This window comes from Chionomys nivalis, chromosome 3 (genome assembly GCF_950005125.1).
Source record: "Chionomys nivalis chromosome 3, mChiNiv1.1, whole genome shotgun sequence".
NCBI classification, from domain to species: domain Eukaryota; kingdom Metazoa; phylum Chordata; class Mammalia; order Rodentia; family Cricetidae; genus Chionomys; species Chionomys nivalis.
Genome location: NC_080088.1, coordinates 89,271,748 through 89,293,537, shown reverse-complemented (window position 1 = coordinate 89,293,537; position 21,790 = coordinate 89,271,748). Strand labels below are relative to the sequence as shown.

Genomic DNA, 21,790 nt, shown 5'->3' with positions numbered 1-21,790 from the left:
GGCAGATTCTCCACCAGGGAACGATCCACCAGCACCCCACCCGACAATACCACCGCAGATTCTGAACTCCCCCTTAACTGCTAGATCTGTGTGTCCTCCAGAGATCCTGGGGGAAATGGCTCATTTGGGTTCTTCTTCCTCATTCTGGCACTAAGTCAAATTTTGACTGTAGACAGAAATCTATTTCGAGTCGCCTTTTTTTTTTTTTTTAAAGCTGTTGCTTCGAACGTGTCTGTGTCGGACTCCTGTGGGCTTTACATCTGAGATGCCTCCCTCCCTCCCAGACTCACCGAGACAGGAGACAGCCAGGCAGGGAAAGCTGCTTTCAGGCACAGATGGTCACTGTGGGGGAGAGGAGGCTGCTGTGGGTCTCTTCCACCTGTGTCTGAGGAAGAAAGCCAGCTTCTTGGTCATCAGAATACACCGACTGCTGGGGTGTGATTATACTTCTAATCCTGGCACCCCAGAGCCTGAGGTAGAAGGATGGAAAAATCGAAGCTAATCTGAGCTACTTAATGAGTTCCAGGATAGCTTGGGCTATGTATAGCAAGAGATTCTTGTTGAAAAAAAAAAAGGTTGGGCTGTGGTGGTGCATGCCTTTAAGCTTAGCACTTGGCAAAGGGAGGTGGATCTCTGTGAGTTCGAGATCAGCCTGGTCTACAGAGTGAGTTCCAGGATAACCAGAATTGTTACACAGAGAAACCTTGTCTCAACACCCTCCCATAATAAAATAGATGGTAGATAGATAGACATCTAGATAGATAGATAAATAGATAGATAAATTGATAAATTCAAGGTCATCCTTACTTATAGAGCAAGTTGGAGGCCAGCCTAAACGCAACATGAGACCCTGTCCCAAATAAATAAGTAGTGTTGTCTTGTTTGAGTTGACCACAATTGCATGCAACAGCCCCTTTACTCACGCCTGAACGAAGCTTATCCAATGTGTATTTTAATTTTCCTTTGATAGCCAAGATACACAGCATTCCCCTGACTTCGCTTAGCTGCACCTTCACTTTCTGTGGTCTCAGCTATTTGTGATCAAGCCTAGTCCAAAACTATGAGATGGAAAAGTCCAGGGCCAGAGAGACAGCTTTGTGGGTGAAGGCACCTGCTGCCAAGCCTCATGGCTTGAACTCATTGCCCAGGCCCCTCTGATGGAAGAGGAGAAACTCCTCCCCGGGTTATCCTCAGACGCCCACATGTGCACGGTAGCAAAGCAAGCCTACACATACACATGCACATGACGCAAGTAAATAATAACACATTATAGTTTTAAAAGTGGCATTGGTAGCTTACAGAGTTTTATTTGGGGACCTGTTTTTTATTAATTCTTTTTTTTTTGTTTTGTTTTGTTTTGTTTTTCGAGACAGGGTTTCGAGACAGGGTTTCTCTGTGGTTTTGGAGCCTGTCCTGGAACTAGCTCTTGTAGACCAGGCTGGTCTCGAACTCAGAAGAGATCCGCCTGCCTCTGCCTCCCGAGTGCTGAGATTAAAGGCGTTCGCCACCACCGCCCGGCTATTAATTCAATTTTTTTTTTTTTTTTTTTTTTTTTTTTTTTTGGTTTTTCGAGACAGGGTTTCTCTGTGGCTTTGGAGCCTGTCCTGGAACTAGCTCTGTAGACCAGGCTGGTCTCGAACTCACAGAGATCCGCCTGCCTCTGCCTCCCCAGTGCTGGGATTAAAGGCGTGCGCCACCATCGCCCGGCTCTATTAATTCAATTTTATGAGTATTGATTTTTGTTTGTTTGGTTGGTTGGTTTGGTTTTTAGAGACAGGATTTCTTTGTGTAACAGCCCCAGCTGTCCTGAAACTCGCTTTGTAGATCAGGCTTCCTTTGAACTCAAAGAGATCCATCTACCTCTGCCTCCTGAGTGCCGGGATTAAAGGTGTGCACCACCACTGCCCACTTAATGCATTGGTGGTTTGCCTGCTTGTGTGTCTATATGAGGAGTTTGGATCCTCTGGAACTGAAGTTACAGACAGTTATGAGCTGCCCTGTGGATGCTGGGGTGTGGCTCAGTGGTAGAGCCCCTACTTAAAATCCCCCAGTGAGGGGCTGGGGTGTGGCTCCGTGGTAGAACTTTTGCTTAGTATGTGTGAAGCCCAGGGCTCCATCTCTAGTACAAAAAATAAATATAAGGGAAGAAAGGAGGGTGGAAGAAACAATAGAGAGGAAAAGAAAAGGAAGGAAGGATACAGCCTAGTGAGATGGCTCAGCAGGTACAAGTGTTGCCACACAGTCCTGATGACCTGAGTCCAATCCCTAGAACCCACACAAAAGTGGAAGGAGAGAACCAACTCCACACAACTCTCCTCTGACCTCCACATGTTGCTCCCTTGACCCCATCATTCCCGCACACGGTAATAATAAATCTTCCATTTTTTTTTAAGGGAAGGGAAGAAGAAAGAGAAGAAAAGAGGCCAAAAAGTAGAAGGCTGGTGAACTCCATTACAGTGGATCACCCAGATGGAATGGTACCCAGCTCTTAAAAATAACAGTCATGAAGGCTGCGGCAGTATATATGTCCGTGACATAATCGTAAGTAAAACAAGCTCAACCCACGGTAGTCTCTGCCTAGAACTGGATAAAAATACACCTTTGTATCAACAGAGGCCGGAAGGGACACCAAAAGCACAGATTGGCAGGATTTTTTTTTTTTTTTTTTTTTTTTGGTTTTATTCTTTGCTATGGCCATGCCATGAACACAAGCTGAGAGGCCACAGTGGGGAGGGAGCAGGAGGGCACCTCGTGCCTCTGGGCTGAAGGGTTTGTCACCGGGAATACCTATGCTTTGCTTGCAGCTCTGGGCGCAAAGTGTTGGGCTCTTTAGGTGACTCCATGCCAACGTGTCCTCAGGACCTCACCTACTCAAGGACCTTACATTTCCTAGTGTGAAATACAACCTCCCTGATTTCCAGACAAGTGGTGTGCGTGTAGGTCAGAGGACAACCTCAGACACTGTCTACCATATTTTTCTTTTTAAATATTCATTTTATTTTACCATTGTGTGCGGAGGGGCTGAGTATATGTCTGTGCACCATGTGCATGCAGGTGTACCCAGAGGCCAGAAGAGGGCGTCAGATCTTCTGGAGCAAAAAGTTATAGTCCCAAATGGGTGCTGGAAACCAAATGCAGGGCCCCTATAAGAGCAGGAAGTATTGGCCCCACTGAGCCATCTTTCTAGTCCCTCCTTTTTTTTTTTTCTTTGCTTTTTGTTTGTTTGTTTGTTTATTGCTTTTCAAGACAGGGTCTCTCTGAATATCCCTGACTGTCATGGAACTCACTCTGTAGACCAGACTAGCTTTGAACTCACAGAGATCCTCCTGCTTCTGCTTCCAGAGCTGGGACTAAAGGCGTGAGCCACCACCGCCCCTCCTTTTTCTTAAGATAGTCTCTCACTGGCTTGAAACTCATTAAGTAGGCTAGATGGTCCTGTCTCTGCCTCCCCAGCACCGCAATTAAACCTCACCCAGCTTTTCAAGTTTCTCAATGTGGGTTCTAGCGATGGAATTCAGGTCCTTATGTCTGTAAAGCTCCAGAATTGCAAGGCAACACATGTTTGTTAATTAATCAAGGTCTCAGGTAATCCTAAACTGGCCTTGAACTCATTCTGCAGCCCAGGACGGTCTAGGATGCCTGGTCCTCCTGTCTCGGTCTCTAACATTTTGGGATTACAGGTCTACACTACCACACCTTGTTCATGTGTAGCCGGGGATGGCCCTCGAGGTCTTGTTCAAGCTAGGCAAGTGCTCTACCAACCAAGCCGCATCCCTAGTCCACATGTCTGCTCTTTTTCTTTTGTTTGAGGGTTTTGTTTGTTTGGTTGGTTGGTTGGTTTTGTTTTTTTGAGACAAGTTTTTTTTTTGTGTGTGTGTGTATATATCCCTGGCTGCTGTGGAACTCACTCTGTAGATCACACTGGTCTCGACCTCACAGAGATCCACCTGTCTCTGTCTCTGAGATTTAGGGTGTGTGCCACCACCACCACCACCACACTCACAAGTCTGTTACTCCATTTGTGGTAACACTGCTCCAATACTATGGACTACATGATGCCTCCTCCATGTAGACACTTCGGAACTTCAGAATGTGACTATATTTGGTGATAGGGCCTTTAAAAGGGTCATGAAGTTAAAATGAGGTTGTAGAATCAGCAAGATGATCCAGTGGATGTTCACTCCCTAGAACCTACATGGTGGAAGAGGAGAATGGACTCCTGCAAGTTGTCCTCACACCTCTGCACACGTGCGCACACGCATATAAATATATATTAAAAATAAGATTGTGTCTATGGGTCCTATCCAATTTTATGGGTGTCCTCCTAACAAGAGAGACTTGGGGCAGGGAAGATGGCTCAGTGGTTTAGAATATTGGCTGCTCTTCCAGAGGACCCAGGTTTGATTCCCAGCACCGGTATGGCAGCCTACAAACGTGTGTAACTCCAGCTCCCGGGGATCAGAGTCTGTCTTCTGGATCACGTGGATACCATGTACACACATGACACATGTGATGCACACACATGTACATAGGCAAAACATAAACTTATCAGATAATTTAAAATTTAAAAAGAGCCAGGCGGCGGTGATGCACACGACTTTAATCCCAGCACTTGGGAAACAAACAGTCTACAGAATGAGCTACAGGACAGCCAGGACTGCAAAGAGAATCCCTGTCTCGAAAAACAAAAATAAATGAATAAATAAATAGAAAATTAATTTTAAAAGAATTAAAAGGAACACACAGAGACAGCAGAGATTGCGTGAGGCCAGAGGAAAGGCCATGTGAAGACAGAGTGACCACAAGGTGCCCACAAGCCACAGAGAGTGGTCCCAGGAAAAAGCAGCCTATCAGTGCTGTGTCATGGTTTTCCCAAGTTCCAGAACCAAGAGACATTAGAGTGCTGTTGTTGAACACACTCAGTCTCTGGTTGTGTGTGTGTGTATGTATGTTACTGTGTTACTGAGGATTGAACCTAGGGTTTTGTGCATGCTAGGCAAGTACTCTACCCCTAAACTATGCCTTCTGTCCCCTGCTGAGGGTTCCCCACCAAGAATTCTAATATTGAGCCACACACCCCCACAACTCCCGATCCTAGGCAGGAGCTTTACCACTGAGCTCCAAACCCAACCCTTTTAGTCACTTTTCATTTTGAGTTGGGGGTCTCCAGAAATCACTCATCTTGGTCTTGAGCTCCCTCTCTATCAGGCTAGATTTAGTTTCTCAGCCTATCCCCAGATGTTGTCCCCACCACGGTCACTTTCTTTTTATGTATGTAAGTGTCTTGTTTGCATATATGTCTGTTTCCACCTCCGAATCCCAAGCCAGAGTGACAGACATACACCAGGCTTGGTGCTGGGGATCTGAACACAAGTCTCCATGCTTACATGGCAAGCATTTTACCAGCTGAGTCACTATCCTGCCTCTGCAGAGGGAAATTATTAAGATATCAGAAGTATATAAAGCAAAAGATATTCAAATATAATCATTGTGGGGATACTCAGTATTTATCACATTCTCTATAGTTTTTTGTGTTTGAGTAGTTTCAGTGTTGTTGATGATAATAAGAACCAGAGCCAGAAGCCTAGTTATAGTTTCCAGCCCGCTCCTCCTCGTTAAGGACGGGAAAACTGAAGCCTGTGGGCTGGGGCAAGAGAACCAATGGCAATCAGATCAAAGATGAGACCAGCTCCTCACTTCCAAGATTCAAAATCGGTTCCTCTTCTGCCCAGTTGTATCCATGGAAACCAGGTCAGTTTGCTTGGCTGGACCAGCAGCTGAACCCAGCTTCTGTGGAGGCTCAGTTCACGAGAGGTCCCTAGATGTGAACCTCACCACCAGTCTCCTTGGAGATGACAAGCAGTGTGGTCCTGTCACACTGGAGTCCCTGCAGCTTCATGCTTAGGATGCTGACAAACTTGGTTGTATTAACGTTGTTTGGCAGCCGTAGATGGAGAATTTGCTGAGCACCTCCTGATATCTTTCGATGCTCCGGTGTTTATTATGGGCATGTGCTGCTAAAGGAGCTCCCAGAGTTGGCATGATGGCTCACACCCTGCCAGTGTGGACTTCAGCATACACCCCCTTTCAATGTTTTCTTTATTTTTTGTTTTACTTTAAATTATGTGTAGATGTGTGTGTGGGTATGTGGGTATATGTACATGTAAGTACAGGGGTCCACAGACTACAGAACAAGGGTATCAGATCCCTGGAACTAGAATTACAGGAGGTTGTGAGTCACCTAGTGTGGGCACTGGAAACTGAGCTCTGGTCCCCTGCAAAGAGCTCTTAAATACTGAGCCATCTCTCCAGCATTCCCTCATTTTAAACTTGGAGGCATTTTGCTAGTTATCCCAGGCTGATTTTGAACTTGTGACCCTCCTGCTTCTAACCCCCAGGTGCTGTGCCTCCATACCTGGCTAATGCATGTTCTATTATAAAATTTCATCCACCCACACATGAGCAGAGCTAGTATTTAGGTCTTTATTCTCACCAGTAGCTCCTTTCAGCTTGCATTTTGGAGTTGGTTTCTTGCAAAATCGGAAATTCACAGCCTCGGAGCGACTTTCAGCCATAGTGGTCAGGACCGAGCTCCTTCGCTTAGCAGACACCTTGGGCAGATGGGTGATTTGTCTATGCCAGTCTCCAGCCTTTTGACAGGGATAGTGATGGTTTGCCTCATGAGTCTATGAGTAGTTCCCAGCTGTACCAGGCACAATGAACCACAGTCAGTGCTACAAATTACAACAGCAAAATAGAACAGGACATGATTGTCTATTTGTTTCTCTGTGAGTTCAAGGCCAGCCTGGTCCACAGGGGGCGTTTCAGGATAGGCTCCAAAGCTACAGAGAAACCCTGTCTCAAAGAAACAAAATAAAACCAAAAAAACAAAAGATAAGATTTCTCATAGTCCAGGCTGGCTTTTTGTTGTTGCTGTTGTTGTTGTTGTTGAGGGTTTTTTTTTTTTTTAGACAGGGTTTCTTTGTGAAGCCTTGGCTATCCTACAACTTGCTCTGTAGACCAGGCTAGCCTCGAACTCACAGAGATCCACCTGCCTCTGGCGCCTGAGTTCTGGGATTAAAGGTGTGTGCTAGGGCTGGAGAGATGGCTCAGTGGTTAAGAGCACTGACTGCTCTTCCAGAGGTCCTGAGTTCAATTCCCAGCAACCACATGATGGCTCACAACCATCCATAATGAGATCTGGTGCCCTCTTCTGGCCTGCAGGCATACATGTAGACAGAACACTGTATACTAAATAAATAAATAAACTTTAAAAAAAAAAAACAACAATAAAGGTGTGTGCTACTACACTGGCCTTTAACTTGTTATATAACTGAAGATGACCTTGAACTTCTGACCCCCCTTCTGGAGTACTAGGATTGCAAGGCACCACTCCTGGTTTTTCTCCGTGCTGGCGCTCGAACCCAGGGCTTTGTCCATGCTATGCAAACACGCATCCCCAGTCTCATGACGTGACGTAGGTGTTCTGTGATACATGTTTTCTCACTTGGTGTATTTTCCCTGTATCCAGATAGGCATATGTGTGTGTGTGTTGTTATTGTTGTTGCTTTTGTGCTTTGTTTTTTTGAGACAGGGTTTCTCTGTAATTTTGGAGCCTTTCTTGGACCTCACTCTGTAGACCAGACTGGCCTTGAACTCACAGAGATCCGCCTGTCTCTGCCTCCCAAGTGCTGGATTAAAGACGTGTGCCACCACCGCCTGGCTAACAGCTACTCATTTATTTATTGTGTGTACAGACGTGTCCTCACACATGAATGTGTTCGAGTGTGCACATGTGTAACAATGGACGTGTACATGGACGTACACCATGTGGCAAGTGGACACCAGAGGACAGCCTGCCGGAGTTGTTTCTCCCCATCTCCCATTTGGGTTGTGGAGACTGGACACAGGTCATCAGGTTTGGTGGCAGGCTGAGTCGTCTTTCCAGCCCCGTATACATTTCTTAAGCATGATTTTTTTTGACACAGGGTCTTGGGTTTTGGCCTTGAACTCTCATTCTCTCGCCTCAGCCTCCAGAGTGCTGTGATTACAAGTGTGCACAATTACTTCAAGCTCTCATTAAAACTGGTTTATCACATTTGTTTATTTATTTGCTGTGTGTATGTGTGAGAGAGAGAGCGTGCATGCACACACATGCATGTGCACACAGGTCGGAGGACAACCTGTGGGAGTCATTTCTCTCCTTCCATCATGTGTACCCTGGGGATCATACTTAAGTAGGCAGGCTTGGTAGCAAGCACCTTTACCCACTGAGCCATCTTGTAGGCTCATGTAACATAATTTCTTCTTTAAGAACCATGTGTCCAGCTGGCCCATGGTAGTGCACGATTTTAATCCCAGCACTCAGGAGGCAGACACAGGTGGATCTCTGTGAGTTCGAGGCCAGCCTGGTCTACAGAACGAGTACCAGGACAGCTAGGGCTACACAGAGAAATCTTGTCTTGAAAAGCCAAAACCAAGCCAAGCAGTGGTGGTGAATGTCTTTAATCCCAGCACTCGGGAGGCAGACGCAGGTGGATCTCTGTGAGTTCGAGGGTAGCCTGGTCTACAGAACAAGCCAGGACTGTTATATAAGAAGCCTTGTCTCAGAAAACCAAACTAAAACAAAAACGTATCTCCATATGCAAACACGCTCGAAGGTGCAGATCAGCACCTCAGCACAGGAAGGGACATGATGAACCCATTACAGCCTTCTGGTTTTTTGAGGCCATGAGAAAAGAGAAAGTGTGGATTTGTGAGACCAGTTCTGGGTCCAGGGATGCGTCAGAACCTCTACAAGATTCACCACCTGGTGAGATGTACCCTGGGACAGTGGCCTGGCTGCCAGCATCTGTGCGGCTTGTGGCCCAGGAAACCAGGCCAGCCTCACATCCACAGCCATTCTCACGGCACTGGCAAGATTTGAGAGTAAACCAGGGGAGTGAGGCTTGTTCAGACCAGTCCCAGCCCACAGCTCTTACCTCCACGCGAGGACCCAGGAGAGGGGGATAAATATCCGTTGGCTAAATGGAAAGGAGCAAACCTTCAATTAATGACTCCCCGAGGGTTGTGAGGGTGAGGATTGGCAGAGGGATGGCTAGGCAGTAAAAATTTCCATCCGCTATGCCTGCGAAAATCCACTGGGATATCCCAGCAACAATGGGGGAGGAAACAGACGCTAACAGATGAAGATAAACAAGCAGATGACATCAGACGATGGGAGGGGCCTGGAGAAAGTGAAATCAGTAGCTTGAGAATAACAGGTCAGTTTATAGAGGCTGCTGGGAGAGCGACGTGGCTCAGAGATTAAGGGTGTATGCCATTCTTGTAGAGGACCTTAGTTCATTCGGTTCCTGGCACTCATAATCTGGTGGCTCACAACTGCCTGCATCTCCATCTTCAGGGGCTCTGACACCCTTTGCGGGGTCCCAAGGGCATTAGCATGCACCTGCACATAACCCAACACACATGCACATAACTAAAACTTAGAATGAACAAAAAATAAATAATTTTAGAATGCATGCTGAGAAAGGCTCCCTAAGGAGACGGCATTTGAATTGGGATGTGAAAGGCAGGACTGGACTATGGAAAGATCTAGAACAAAAGGGGGAAAGGCTAGGGATGCAACTTAATTCCTAGAGTGCTTTCCTAGCATCGTGAAGCTCTGGGTTTGAATCCCAGCACCGTGTAAACCAGTGGTGGGGCACATTTGCTATCCCAGCACTTAAGCGGTAAAAACAGGATTGGAAATTCAAGGTCATCCTAGGCTACTCACTGAGTTTGAGGTCACCTTGAGTTGCAATGAGACCCGGTCTCAAAACAATCAAACAAACAAATAAATAAACAAACAGAAAACAAACAAAAACAACCCCCAAAACAACAATGAAAGACAGACCTAGAACTAGGTCTCCCAACCTCTGTCATTCCTATGAACACTTTAGACAGGGATTGTCCTTCATGTTGAGGTGACCCTCCTGTCCACCACAGAATAATGACCCTCTGTGTACTAGATATGCTGGACCCCTCTCATCTTCCTCCTGAAGATTGCGTGAATTCCAAGGTCTCCACATATAGTCTTATGTCTCCTGGGAGACCAAAATCAACTACGGATCCAGAAGACTGGAACCCAACATGAAGGGACAATGGCCATAAGGATGCTAAGGTAAGAATAAACTTAGTAACTTATTATTGGAACAAACGTTTCTAGAAATGGAAACTTGGCAATGATAGATGGTGGGGTAGAGTCTAGAGAGAGAGGAGAGGATATGGACAGGAGAAAAGGGACCTCAACCAGTGGCTGTGGATAAGGGACATGAGCAGAGAGCCCTCCAGCTGCCAGGATGAAAATGGAGGGACAGATTAGAAATGACAAGAAAACAAGTGTCCTGGGTTGGGAAAGTGCTTGCCATGAAGACAGAAGAACCTGAGTTCAGGCTTCCAGGGCCCATGTAAAAAGCCAGGTATGGCAGTGCCTGCCAGTAGCTCCAGCTCTGGGGTGGCCAAGACAGGAGACTCCCTCTGACTTGTTGGTCAGCGAGGTCCAGGTCCAGTGAGAACCAGTCTTAAACAAAAAGCTGGAAAGTGAGAAAAACATAGGACATCATCCTCTGGCCTCTGCGCACACACACACACACACACACACACACACACACACAAATGCACATACTTACCACATGGAAATACAGAGTATAGAGCTTTTCCTGCGGCCACTCTAATAAAAGACATTAAAGGGGAAATGTGTGACTTAAAATGGAAATGTCCCCCGATAGTGTGTTAGCAGGGTGGCAGAAGCAGAGGCACAGGGTCCACCCCACTACCTTCAGCATGAGGAGGTCCATTTACTTTTTAGGGGACCTCAACTCAGAAAAAAACAAATCCTTGGTTTTGGTACAGAAAAGCATTTTAGGATGAGGCAGTGCGAAGTAGAGTTGACACTTACTCTTTAAGAAGAAAGAGGTCTCGAGAGACGGTTGAGCAGTTGAGAGCACTTGCATTCAGTTCCCAGCACCCAGATGGCGGCTCACACCTGTCTGCAACTCTAGTTTCCAGGGATCTGATGTGCACTTCGGGCCTCTGCAGATACCAATCACACAATGTGATGTACACATGTGCGTGTAGGCATTCATACACATAAAATAATAATAAATAAGCCTTAAAAATAGAAAAGAATGGACAGAAGGAATAAGAAAGAAAGGTGCGCTGGGCTGTGGTAGCACACGCCTTTAATACTATCCTCTAGAGGCAGAGGCAGGCAGATCTCTGTGAGTTCAAGACCAGCCTGGTCTACAAAGTAAGTTCCAGTACAGCCAGGGCAAGAGAGAGAGAGAGAGAGAGAGAGAGAGAGAGAGAGAGAGAGACAGAGACAGAGACAGAGACAGAGAGAGAGAGAGAGAGAGACCCTGTCTCAGAAAACCAAAAACCAAAACCAACCCCCCCCAAAAAAAGATGCTCATGAAAAATAATACGGCACACCAGAGAGCGTGTCTAGCAAAGAAGAGTTGACATTTATTAAAAGGCATTTTATTGCCTTTTTATTTGTTTGATTATGTGTGTCTGTGTGTGTGTATGTGTGTCTGTGTCTACTTGTGTTTGTTTGAGTCATGGTCTCTCATAGTCTTGACTGTCCTGTGACTTACTACATAGAGCAGGCTGTCCTTGAACTCACAGAGATCCTCCTGCCTCTGCCTTCTGAGTAGTGGGATTAATGGTGTACACCATGCCTGGCTTTTATTAAAAGACGTTTTAGCATAGTATATAAGCATATATACTATGGTTCGTCCATACCAAGGGCGGGACCTTGGTATGGACCTCTGTAGTGGTTTGGCTGAGAGATGCTCCTCATAGTCTTGAGCATTTATTCCCCAGTTGGCAGCATGATTTGGGGAGATGCAGGCAGTGCAGCCTTCCTGAAGGGAGTGCATTGTTGGGGGAGGGTCTTGAGAGGAAAAGCCTTGTCCACTTCAAGTTTGCTCTCCCTGACACATGCTTACACTTATGAACATAAGCTCTCAGCTTCCTGCTCCAGCTGCCACCTGCCACCACACTTCTCTATCACAATGGAACCTTCTCATCGCTCCGGAACCATAAGGCCAAATACAGTCTTCTGTATGTTGCCTTGGTCATTGTCTTAGTTAGGGTTTCTATTGCTGTGAAGAGACACCATGACCACAGCAACCCTTATAAAGGAAAACATTTGACTGAGGTGGAGGCTTACAGTTTCAGAGGTCTAGTCCATTATCAGCATGGCAAGGAGCATGGCAGTGTGCAGGCAGTAGAAAGTAGACTAACTCATTGGCATGGCTTGAGCATATACATATGAGACCTCAAAGCCAGCCTCCACAGTGACGCACTTCCTCCAACAAGACCACACCTATACCAACAAGGCCACACCTCCCATTAGAACCCCTCCCTTTGGGAGCCCTTTTCTTTCAAACCACCACAGTCATGGTGTTGTACCATAGCAACAGAGAATAACTAATACCGCTTCTTAAGAAAGGAACACAATTAACTGTCATGTCATTGGCCACATTTAGCATTTTGGTGACTCTCAAGTTTTGCTAAAGATATTCTCTTTCTCTCTCTCCCTCCCTCCCATTTTCCCTCCCTCTATCTCCCCTTCTCCCTCTCCTCCCTTCCCTCTTTCTGAGACAAGGTCTCCTCTGACCTCCTAGGTAGCCAAAGATACCTTGAACTTCTAACCCTCCTGCCTTCACCTCCCAAGTGCTGGGATTACAGCTGTGTACCACCACACATGGGTTATGGTATTGAAGCCTGAACTCAGGGCTTCGTGATTGTGGCAGCCAAACATGCTACCAACTGAGCACATTCCCACCCCCTTCTTTTTAACAAGTGAGATGACAGGGTGGCTGTGGAGGTGACTTGCACGGAGTCATGATCTGATAAAGGAAAACCAGGAGGCCCTAGGCTTGCGCAAGGCTTAGGGCTGATCTTCTCCTGCACTGGGGTTTCTGTGGGAGTCCTAGAAAGTTACAGGGTCCAGCTGGGGAGGGAGAAAGGCCTTAAGGAAACGTGACGAATTGTGCTAGAATATTTACCTTTTAGCTGGAGAGAGCCTTCAAGCAGGCACCTGGATGAGGCTCCTTTACATCCACGTCCCCATAACACCCACCCCTGTCTTTCCATCCACGTCCCCATAATACCCCTGTCTTTCCATCCCGTCTCATTGGAGACCAGAAGTCAGCCATCCAGGTGTGGCCGGGCTTCTTTCCCTCCAGAGGTCTTAGGAACCTCTGTCATTTCTAGTGCCTGCTGACTCCAGATTCCAGCACACAACAATTGCAAAAGCCTTTAAGCCCTAGCCTCATGCCTCTATGGACCCCTCCTCCTATAAGGACACCAGCCATTATTTGCATTCAGGGCTCAAACTTGACATAGAATGGCCTTGTCGTGTCCACACACACGTGCCCAAGCCTTACCCCTCCCAGGGAGCGTCCTCATACAGCCGGGATCCTGCTGCCCTGTGTCACTGGCACGGCTGGAGCCAAGGTATATTAAGAGAGACACCAGTGTCCTCCCTTCAGCTGTGGGGTTATAGAAACAATGGTCTCCGGGGAATTGGGACTTCCCCGCAGGAGTCTCAGAATGAGGAGAGGGAAAGGCTGAAACTCCAGGTGCCAGGCAGAGGGCCACTTTGTCTCCTAGGAATAGGTGGCACCCACATCTGACAAGTAGAGCATCTTGCAGTGGAGACTGGAGCCGAGACAATGCTGGGTCAGTGATGGGCAGGACCACACTTGGATCAGGAAGGCGTAGCTATGAATAACTCTTGCCGTCTGTTTAAACCTAACCCTCATGGACCTGGTGAGTATCGCTGGATCTGTTTATCCCTCTTCCCGATGATCGGCTAAATCTCCGTTCTCTGTTCCTGACTCCTGTCCTTTTAATTCATTTGCAGAGAACAGGTGGCTGAATCTATTCTGAGTCTCTTTAGAATATTGTTAGGATTCCCAGGCTCCAGGCTTTGATCCTAAAATCTCTGGTAATGCTTGCGCCTGGACTATGCCTTTCTCCACAATTGACTCTGTGCTGGGTGTGGGACTTCCTGCTTCTCCCATCCAACGTGATGGGAAGTTTCCTGGGAAACCACAATCAAGTTGTGAGCCCTACCCTTGTCCTAAGGATCAAATTCTTTCATAAGAACTAAGACTGGAAGTTGTTGTCTCTGGACTAGAGGCAATATAGAAGATCATCCCTTTGGTCCAGAGGAAACGCTCCTCAGAAGTGTAGGCCTGGATTTGTTTTTCCCAGTTTTCCTTTTGTCTTGTACACAAATTGAATGAGGAGTTTGGGAGTTGGCTCAATTGGTAAAGCCCTTGCAGTATAAGCATGAAGACCCAAGTTCGGATCCCCAGAAACCATCTAAAAGCCAAACGGATTAGTAGGTGACTGAGAGACCCAGACTCAAAATATAAAGTGGAGAGCAATAAAGGGAAGTACCAGGATTTTATTTCCAACCTCCGCACATGTGTGCACAGGCAGGCACACCCACACGTACATCAGCATGTTCATGAATGCTTATGAACACGCAGACACACACACACACAATGAAGGGCCATTAACCCCCTCTCTTAAGGAGGGATTTTACATACTGCTGGCTGATGAAAAACAGGACCCATTTACTTCTTTCAACATCCTCCATGGGGCGTGAAGAATTCTTGGTGCCCCCTCCTCTGTATGTGCACATTCAGAGAACCTGTGCTTCTTGGGATGGGGAAGTTACGTGGTTTCTGAGGTGACTACTTCAGGAAGGGGTGTTCCAGCCACACAGAAAGTCTTGCTCGGACTCCTGGCCCCTAGAGGGATAATAATTAGGGTTTGTGGTGGGCGGGGGCCCCAAGGACTTGCTGCAAGCGGGCCCTGTTCTGGTGGGCAAAGGTGCAAAAGGTCATGGAAGAGATAAGAGGAGAAGAGAAGGGAGGGGCGGGGATAGGAGGAGGTGCCAAATGAACCCTAAGGAGACCCTGCAACCCACATGTTTGTGCAACTGGTTGGTTCCACAGACATGCCTCATTGAGTGTGTCCTGCCTGGACGTGCAGGCTCCAAGCAAGGGACTGAGGAGCTGATGTGTACAATATCCGTGTGCCCAGATGCAGACTTAGAAGTGTAAGCAATGCTTCTTGAGACAGAGTGTTACGTAGGCCAGGCTGGGTAGCCAAGGATGATCTTGAACTTCTGATCTTTCTGTTTGGGACTCTGCAGGGATTACAAGCATTTGCCACCAGGTCCAGCTTTTCATGTGGTGCTAGAGGTTGAACCCAAGGCTACCAACTGAGTAACACCACCACCTCATGAATGCAAGAAATCACGCCCAATGCTTTGTGCACCTGGCCTGTCTGGGCACCGCATTGTGTAGGGACTGATGTGTTTACTACCTACATCCCCCATTCAGAGATACATCCCTGTGCACACAAAGGGGCAGTCACCAGACCCTGTAGGACAATGGAGCTCTACAGGACACCTGCGTCGACTAACCAGGAAGCCAAATACAGCTTCTGCAGCCTCAGTCCCAAAGGGCCAGCCCTGGACTAGTGCCAGTTCCCTCCTCATCCCACCCCACCCCTGACTTCCAGCTTGGGGCTAATGGAGAAAGCCAGTCATACTCCCGTAGTCAACTATGTAGGATGCCAGCTTCTAGTTAGCTGCCTGCAAGCGGGTCGCACTGACATAATGTTGTATTTCCCTGCTGCTATGAAGCCCATGTAGGGGGTACTCTATCTTTCTCCCTTTCCCTGACTTCCCATACTCTCTTTTCTCCCCCCACTTCCTCCTTTTTTCCAGTAATGACAACACAGGGCCTTACTCATACTTGGAAAGTGTTCTGCCTTTGAACTGTGCCCTTAGATCCTCTGCCACTGTGTATTAGTCAGGGCTCTCCAGAGCAATAGAACTTACAGAATGAATGTGTGTGTGTGTGTGTGTGTGTGTGTGTGTATGAGACAGATTTTTATTTTTGTTCTCAATGTTTTTCCTTTAATGTCCCTCATCTCCCTTGAAGGGTGGGTACAGGCAACTAGGCACCAGCAAGACATGTTTGGATGAAGATCTTGCTTTGATTGACAGCTTTAGCCATGTGCTGGAAGCCCCCCACCCCAGGAAACGTACTCTCAAACCAGGGTCTGGGTCTCCTCGATACCGGGATCCAGTTTCTGCCATGTATATGACTCATTGTCCTCCTGCCAATCTGAACTCAGCGGAAAGGCAAGCTCTTGGCCTCCGGAGACCCAAATGCTATAGCCGTTGTTGGTTCCAAAGAGAGTAACACCAGCAAAAGCATTCTCCCTCAGTTTGTCCAACGGCTGGAACATTCCAGTGATGAGGTTGCAACTCATGAAGGCCTGGGTAAACTCTTGAGGGAAGTGGTGCTCAGCATGCCACAGGGACCAGCCATCATTATCAAAGGGCTCCCCCAGATATGGCAGCACCACAGAAGGGGGTGTCCCCGTTGGCATAATTACGCTTAAACTCATCCAACACGAAGGGGCTCTTGGGCAGGTGAGTGAAGTGTTGCGGGAGGTCCTTCCGCTCCTCCAGCCAATAGCCACCAAGATACCAGCCCATTGGGGCGTGGTATCTTTCCCTTTAAAAAAAGCGGCCACTTCCCTCCTCTCTCTCTTCACTTCCTGCTCCGGTTCCGGCGACTAGACTTCTTCCCAATTGCGTGCGCAGAGGGCTGTTGTCTGGGACCGTGATCTGTAAGTTTATTCCCCTTTAAATAAATACCACCCTATTAATCACAATTCCAAACTGGTGTGGGATTGTTTATGACTTGCGCCTTCATCTGGCACCCAACGTTTGGTTTTAGGACCCCTCCTTCTCCCGCTCGGCTGCTGGCCGCCAGTTCGGCCGCGGCCTGTGCCTTGCGGCCTGTGCCTTGCGGCCTGTGCCTTGTGCGTGGAGCCAGCAGTTTAACATAAATCATCACGCAGTGGCTTTTCTTGCTGCAGTTCTTTATATTCTCCCTTTAGACACTTCAGATTGACTTCAAGTCCCCACGCAGCCTATCGTTTGCCTCGCTACGTGGATTTAAATTCCACAGGACCGCGTAGTCTCTGCCCACGTGGTTTGCTCTTTTCTGAATCGTTTTCAAATCTCCCTTGCAAGCACAGCTCTTAAGCGGAGCGAACCAGAGCACGCGGTTACCGGTTGCGGAAAGCTGCAACCCCTTGGGACGACTCTGTCACGTGGAGGCATACACAGCTTCCGGGTTACTCTTCTCTACCCCTGGATTCTGGGTTTATGGTTCCGTGTACGGAATTGATTTAATTACATTTACTTTGTTGAGCAACTTGCATTTCCCAGTTTTTAACAAATACTAGGCGGACACTGAAACAGGACCCCGTTTTCGTCGCGACTTGGGAACAGCGCCACCTGCTGGATAATAGGTAATATGGCAGTTTTCGTTTCCAACATGAATTTTACTATTTTGACTACCAAAACAATGGGTTTTTTCATGCAAGGTTTATACGACTATGGAGATAACTTAATTTACTGGTTACTAGGTTTCAGTATTCTTTTGAATATTCTATTATTTAGGAAAATTATGGCACTCCTAAGAACCATGCAATCTTTACCAGAAACTAATACAGGTCAGGAGATTCAGGATTCAAAAGCTTTGAAATCACAGGTGCAGAATGGGGACCAAAAAATTGATACCTCAGTGAAATCACTAGAAACACATGTAGCTCAGGAGATTCAGGATTTAAGAGAGACAATGATAAAAAGACTTGAAATGATTGAAGAAATTATTGGAGCTGGTGAACAGAGTAAGAAGGCACAAGGACAGGATACAATGCCACCACCAGCTATTAGATCTGGCTTACCCAGGGTTTTAGCGACATACCCTGTAATTCATTCTGACAAAGCGTCAACTTCTAAAGGCTCAAAGGGAGTCAGAGAAGCTAGATGGATGCCAATAGCAATGAATGATCTAAAAGAAATTAAGCAAGCTATAGTTACCTTTGGCTTGCACTCTGCATATGTTAAGGAAATGATAAGGACTTGGGCTTCTAATGCTAGAGCTACCCCCCACGATTTCCATCAGTTAGTGTCTGCAGTTTTAGATAATGGACCTTCCTTGATGTTTGGAATCTATTTCAGAGAAGAATCCAAACATATGGAACAGCAAGGAAGAGCAAAAGGTGTGGAGGTTTCCCAAGATCAAATTCTTGGTGTAGGAGAATATGCTGACCCACAGGTCCAAGCTCTTTATGATGATGAAGTACTGTGTTTATGTCACTAAGCAGCTTTAAATGCTTGGAATAGGCTACAAGATCCAGCAAAAAGGGTTGAATCATATACCAGAATTAGGCAGGGACAGAGAGAACCCTTTATTGACTTTTTGCAAAGATTAATTAAGGCTCTGGACATAGGGGTAACAGACCCAGAAGCTAGACGACTACTTCTTGAATCTCTAGCTTTTGAGAATGCAAACATAGAATGCAAAAAGATAATTGGGCCTTTAAAGTTTAGATCAGCACCTATGGATGAATGGATTCAGCATACAATGAATGTTGAGACGTTTAGCTATAATGATGAATCTTGGGTAGGAGAAGCGATTTCCAAAGCAATGAGGAGACATCAAACTGCCAGGTGTTTTAATTGTGGTAAATTAGGACATCTGAAAAGGGATTGCAGGCAAAGGATTTCTAGGAATAATATCCCTTCTGGGAATGACAAAAATAGGAGACCTCGGCCTTCAGGTATATGTAGGAGATGTGGTAAAGGCCGACACTGGTCCAACGAATGCAGGTCAACAACAGACAGACAAGGCAACCCGATACAGTCGGGAAACTCCTTGAGGGGCCTCTCGCAGGCCCCCAAGCCAACAGTGGCCCAGTCATTCCCAGTCACAGTAGAGAACGTGCCTCACCAAGAAAATTAAAAGCTCCAATTTCTGCTGTAAAAAATATTACTGGTCTAAATGATGAATTACGCGTGGAGGATGAGTCAAAAAACCCAGTAGGACAGAGTAAACGTATATTTTGGCAGACTTCTATTAATGATCAAAGACCAAAGCTAAGAGTCTGTATAAATGGCACTTTTATTGAAGGCTTATTGGACACAGGTGCGGATGTAAGTATTATTACTCCAGAATCTTGGCATCCGAATTGGCCTCTTCAAGAGGTAGATGTTCAGTTCCTGGGAATTGGAACCCTATCTCGTGTAAAACAAAGCACAAGATGGGTTGAATGCATAGGGCCTGAAGGGCAAATAGGAAGACTAAGGCCATATATTGCCAATATCGCAATAAATTTATGGGGCCGCGACCTGCTACAGCAATGGAATACCCAGATTAACATTCCTGTAGTTCCAGGAACTCATAATTCTGGGAAGGACATGATGAGATATTATGGGAAAAGGTCACCAGCCATTCAGGCTGTACAAGAACATACAGCAAATACCAAACCTTTAGAGGTACCAACAGCCCTACCTTTAAAATGGCTAACTGAGAAGCCAATATGGATCAAACAGTGGCCTCTAGCTGAAGATAAATTACAGGCATTGGAACAGCTGGTGCAAGAGCAACTAGATGCTCACCATATTGAAGAATCAACCAGCCCTTGGAATTCTCCTGTGTTTGTTGTAAAAAAGAAATCCGGTAAATGGAGAATGGTGACAGATTTAAGAGCTGTCAACAAGGTAATTCAACCTATGGGCCCACTACAATCTGGAATTCCTTTGCCTTCTCTATTACCAAAAGGATGGCCTCTTATAGTTATTGATTTGAAAGATTGTTTTTTCACCATACCGTTACAAGAAAAGGATAGAGAAAAATTTGCCTTCACAGTGCCTACTTATAATAATTCTCAGCCTAATAGGAGATATCAATGGACTGTCCTCCCACAGGGTATGCTCAATAGTCCTACATTGTGCCAATATTTTGTAAGTAAGCCATTGGAAATAATTCGTAAACAATTCCCCAAGTCCATAATTTACCATTACATGGATGACATCTTGTTATCTGATTCAAATAAAGATACTTTAGAAAGGATGTTTGAAGAAGTAAAGAAAGTCTTGCCTAGGTGGGGATTACAAATTGCCCCTGAAAAGATTCAAAGAGGAAATTCTATTAATTACCTAGGTTACAGAATAGGGTTAGAGAAAATTAAAACGCAAAAGGCACAAATTAGGCGAGACAGGTTAAAGACTCTTAATGATTTCCAAAGATTGTTAGGAGACATTTCCAGTCTACGACCAGCTGTTGGGATAACACCTGATCTAATAGTTCATTTAAACAAAACCTTAGATGGTGATAAAGATTTGAATAGTCCAAGAAAACTGACAGCTGAAGCAGAAAAGGAACTGACAATGATTGAGGAAAAATTACAGGAGGCACATGTGGATAGGGTGAACCCAAATCTTAGCTGCATCCTAGTCATATTGCCTTCCAGAATTTCTCCTACAGGGATTCTAATGCAGAGGGAAGATATTATTTTAGAGTGGATATTTATACCTAATAAACCAAGTAAAAAATTAAAAACTTATGTGGAAAAAGTCTCTGAATTAATTATAAAGGGTAAACTGAGACTTCGTCAACTAGCAGGTATAGACCCAGCAGAAATTATAGTGCCTTTTACTACTGAAGAAATAAAAAAGTTATGGGAAGACAATGAACCATGGCAAAGAGCTTGTGCTAATTTTTTGGGAGAAATTAATAGCAACTATCCCAAAAGTGGTAGACTTAACCTAATAAAGAGAACTTCTTGGATTCTTCCTAGAATTGTACGTGATGCTCCAATAACTGGAGCCCGTACATTCTATACTGATGCAAATAAATCAGGGAAAGCAGGTTATAAGTCAGATGAATTGAGTAAGGTGGAACAAAGCCCTTATAATTCTGTCCAGAAGGCAGAATTACATGCCATTCTTATGGTGCTAAGGGATTTTAAAGAACCTCTTAATATAGTTACAGATTCACAATATGCAGAAAGAGTTATCTTGCATATTGAAACTGCTGAATTTATACCAGATGACACAGAGTTGACTTCATTGTTTATCCAGGTACAAGACATAATCAGGAACAGGCTTTGTCCGATGTACATAACACACATCCGGTCCCATACAGGTCTGCCTGGTCCTCTAGCACAAGGCAACGCTGAGATTGATCAATTATTGATTGGAAGCGTGTTGCAGGCCTCAGAATTTCATAAGAAGCATCATGTCAATAGTAAAGGCCTAAAGAAAGAATTTTCCATTACATGGCAACAAGCTAAGGACATTATAAAGAGATGTCCTACTTGTTCCTTCTATAATCAAACACCGTTGCCTGCAGGGAGTAACCCAAAGGGTACTAAGAGAAATGAAATCTGGCAGATGGATGTGTTCCACTTTATGGAATTGGTAAATTAAAATATGTACACCACACCATAGACACGTATTCAGGTTTTCAATGGGCTACTGCCCTGAGCTCAGAAAAGGCTGATTCAGTAATCACACATCTATTGGAAGTTATGGCCATCATGGGAATACCAGCACAAATAAAGACAGACAATGGTCCAGCATATGTATCTAAGAAAATGAAACGCTTTTTTGCTTATTATAATATAAAACACATTACAGGTATACCACATAATCCCACAGGTCAGGCAGTTATAGAAAGATCAAATCGTACTATAAAGGATATGCTGAACAAACAGAAAGGGACCGAAAATACCCCCAGAAATAGATTACATAATGCTTTATTGACCTTGAATTTTCTTAATGCTAATGAGAAAGGAACGACAGCAGCAGAAAGACATTGGATAATGGAAAAGTCTGCTGAACTAAATC

General features: G+C 45.7%; 1 pseudogene; it reads right to left on the bottom strand.

Annotated features, from left to right (window-relative positions):
* Positions 1 to 16,031: 16,031 nt before the first annotated feature.
* LOC130871374 (elongation factor 1-gamma-like) overlaps positions 16,032 to 21,790 on the bottom strand; it is a 28,330-nt pseudogene continuing 22,571 nt past the window's right edge.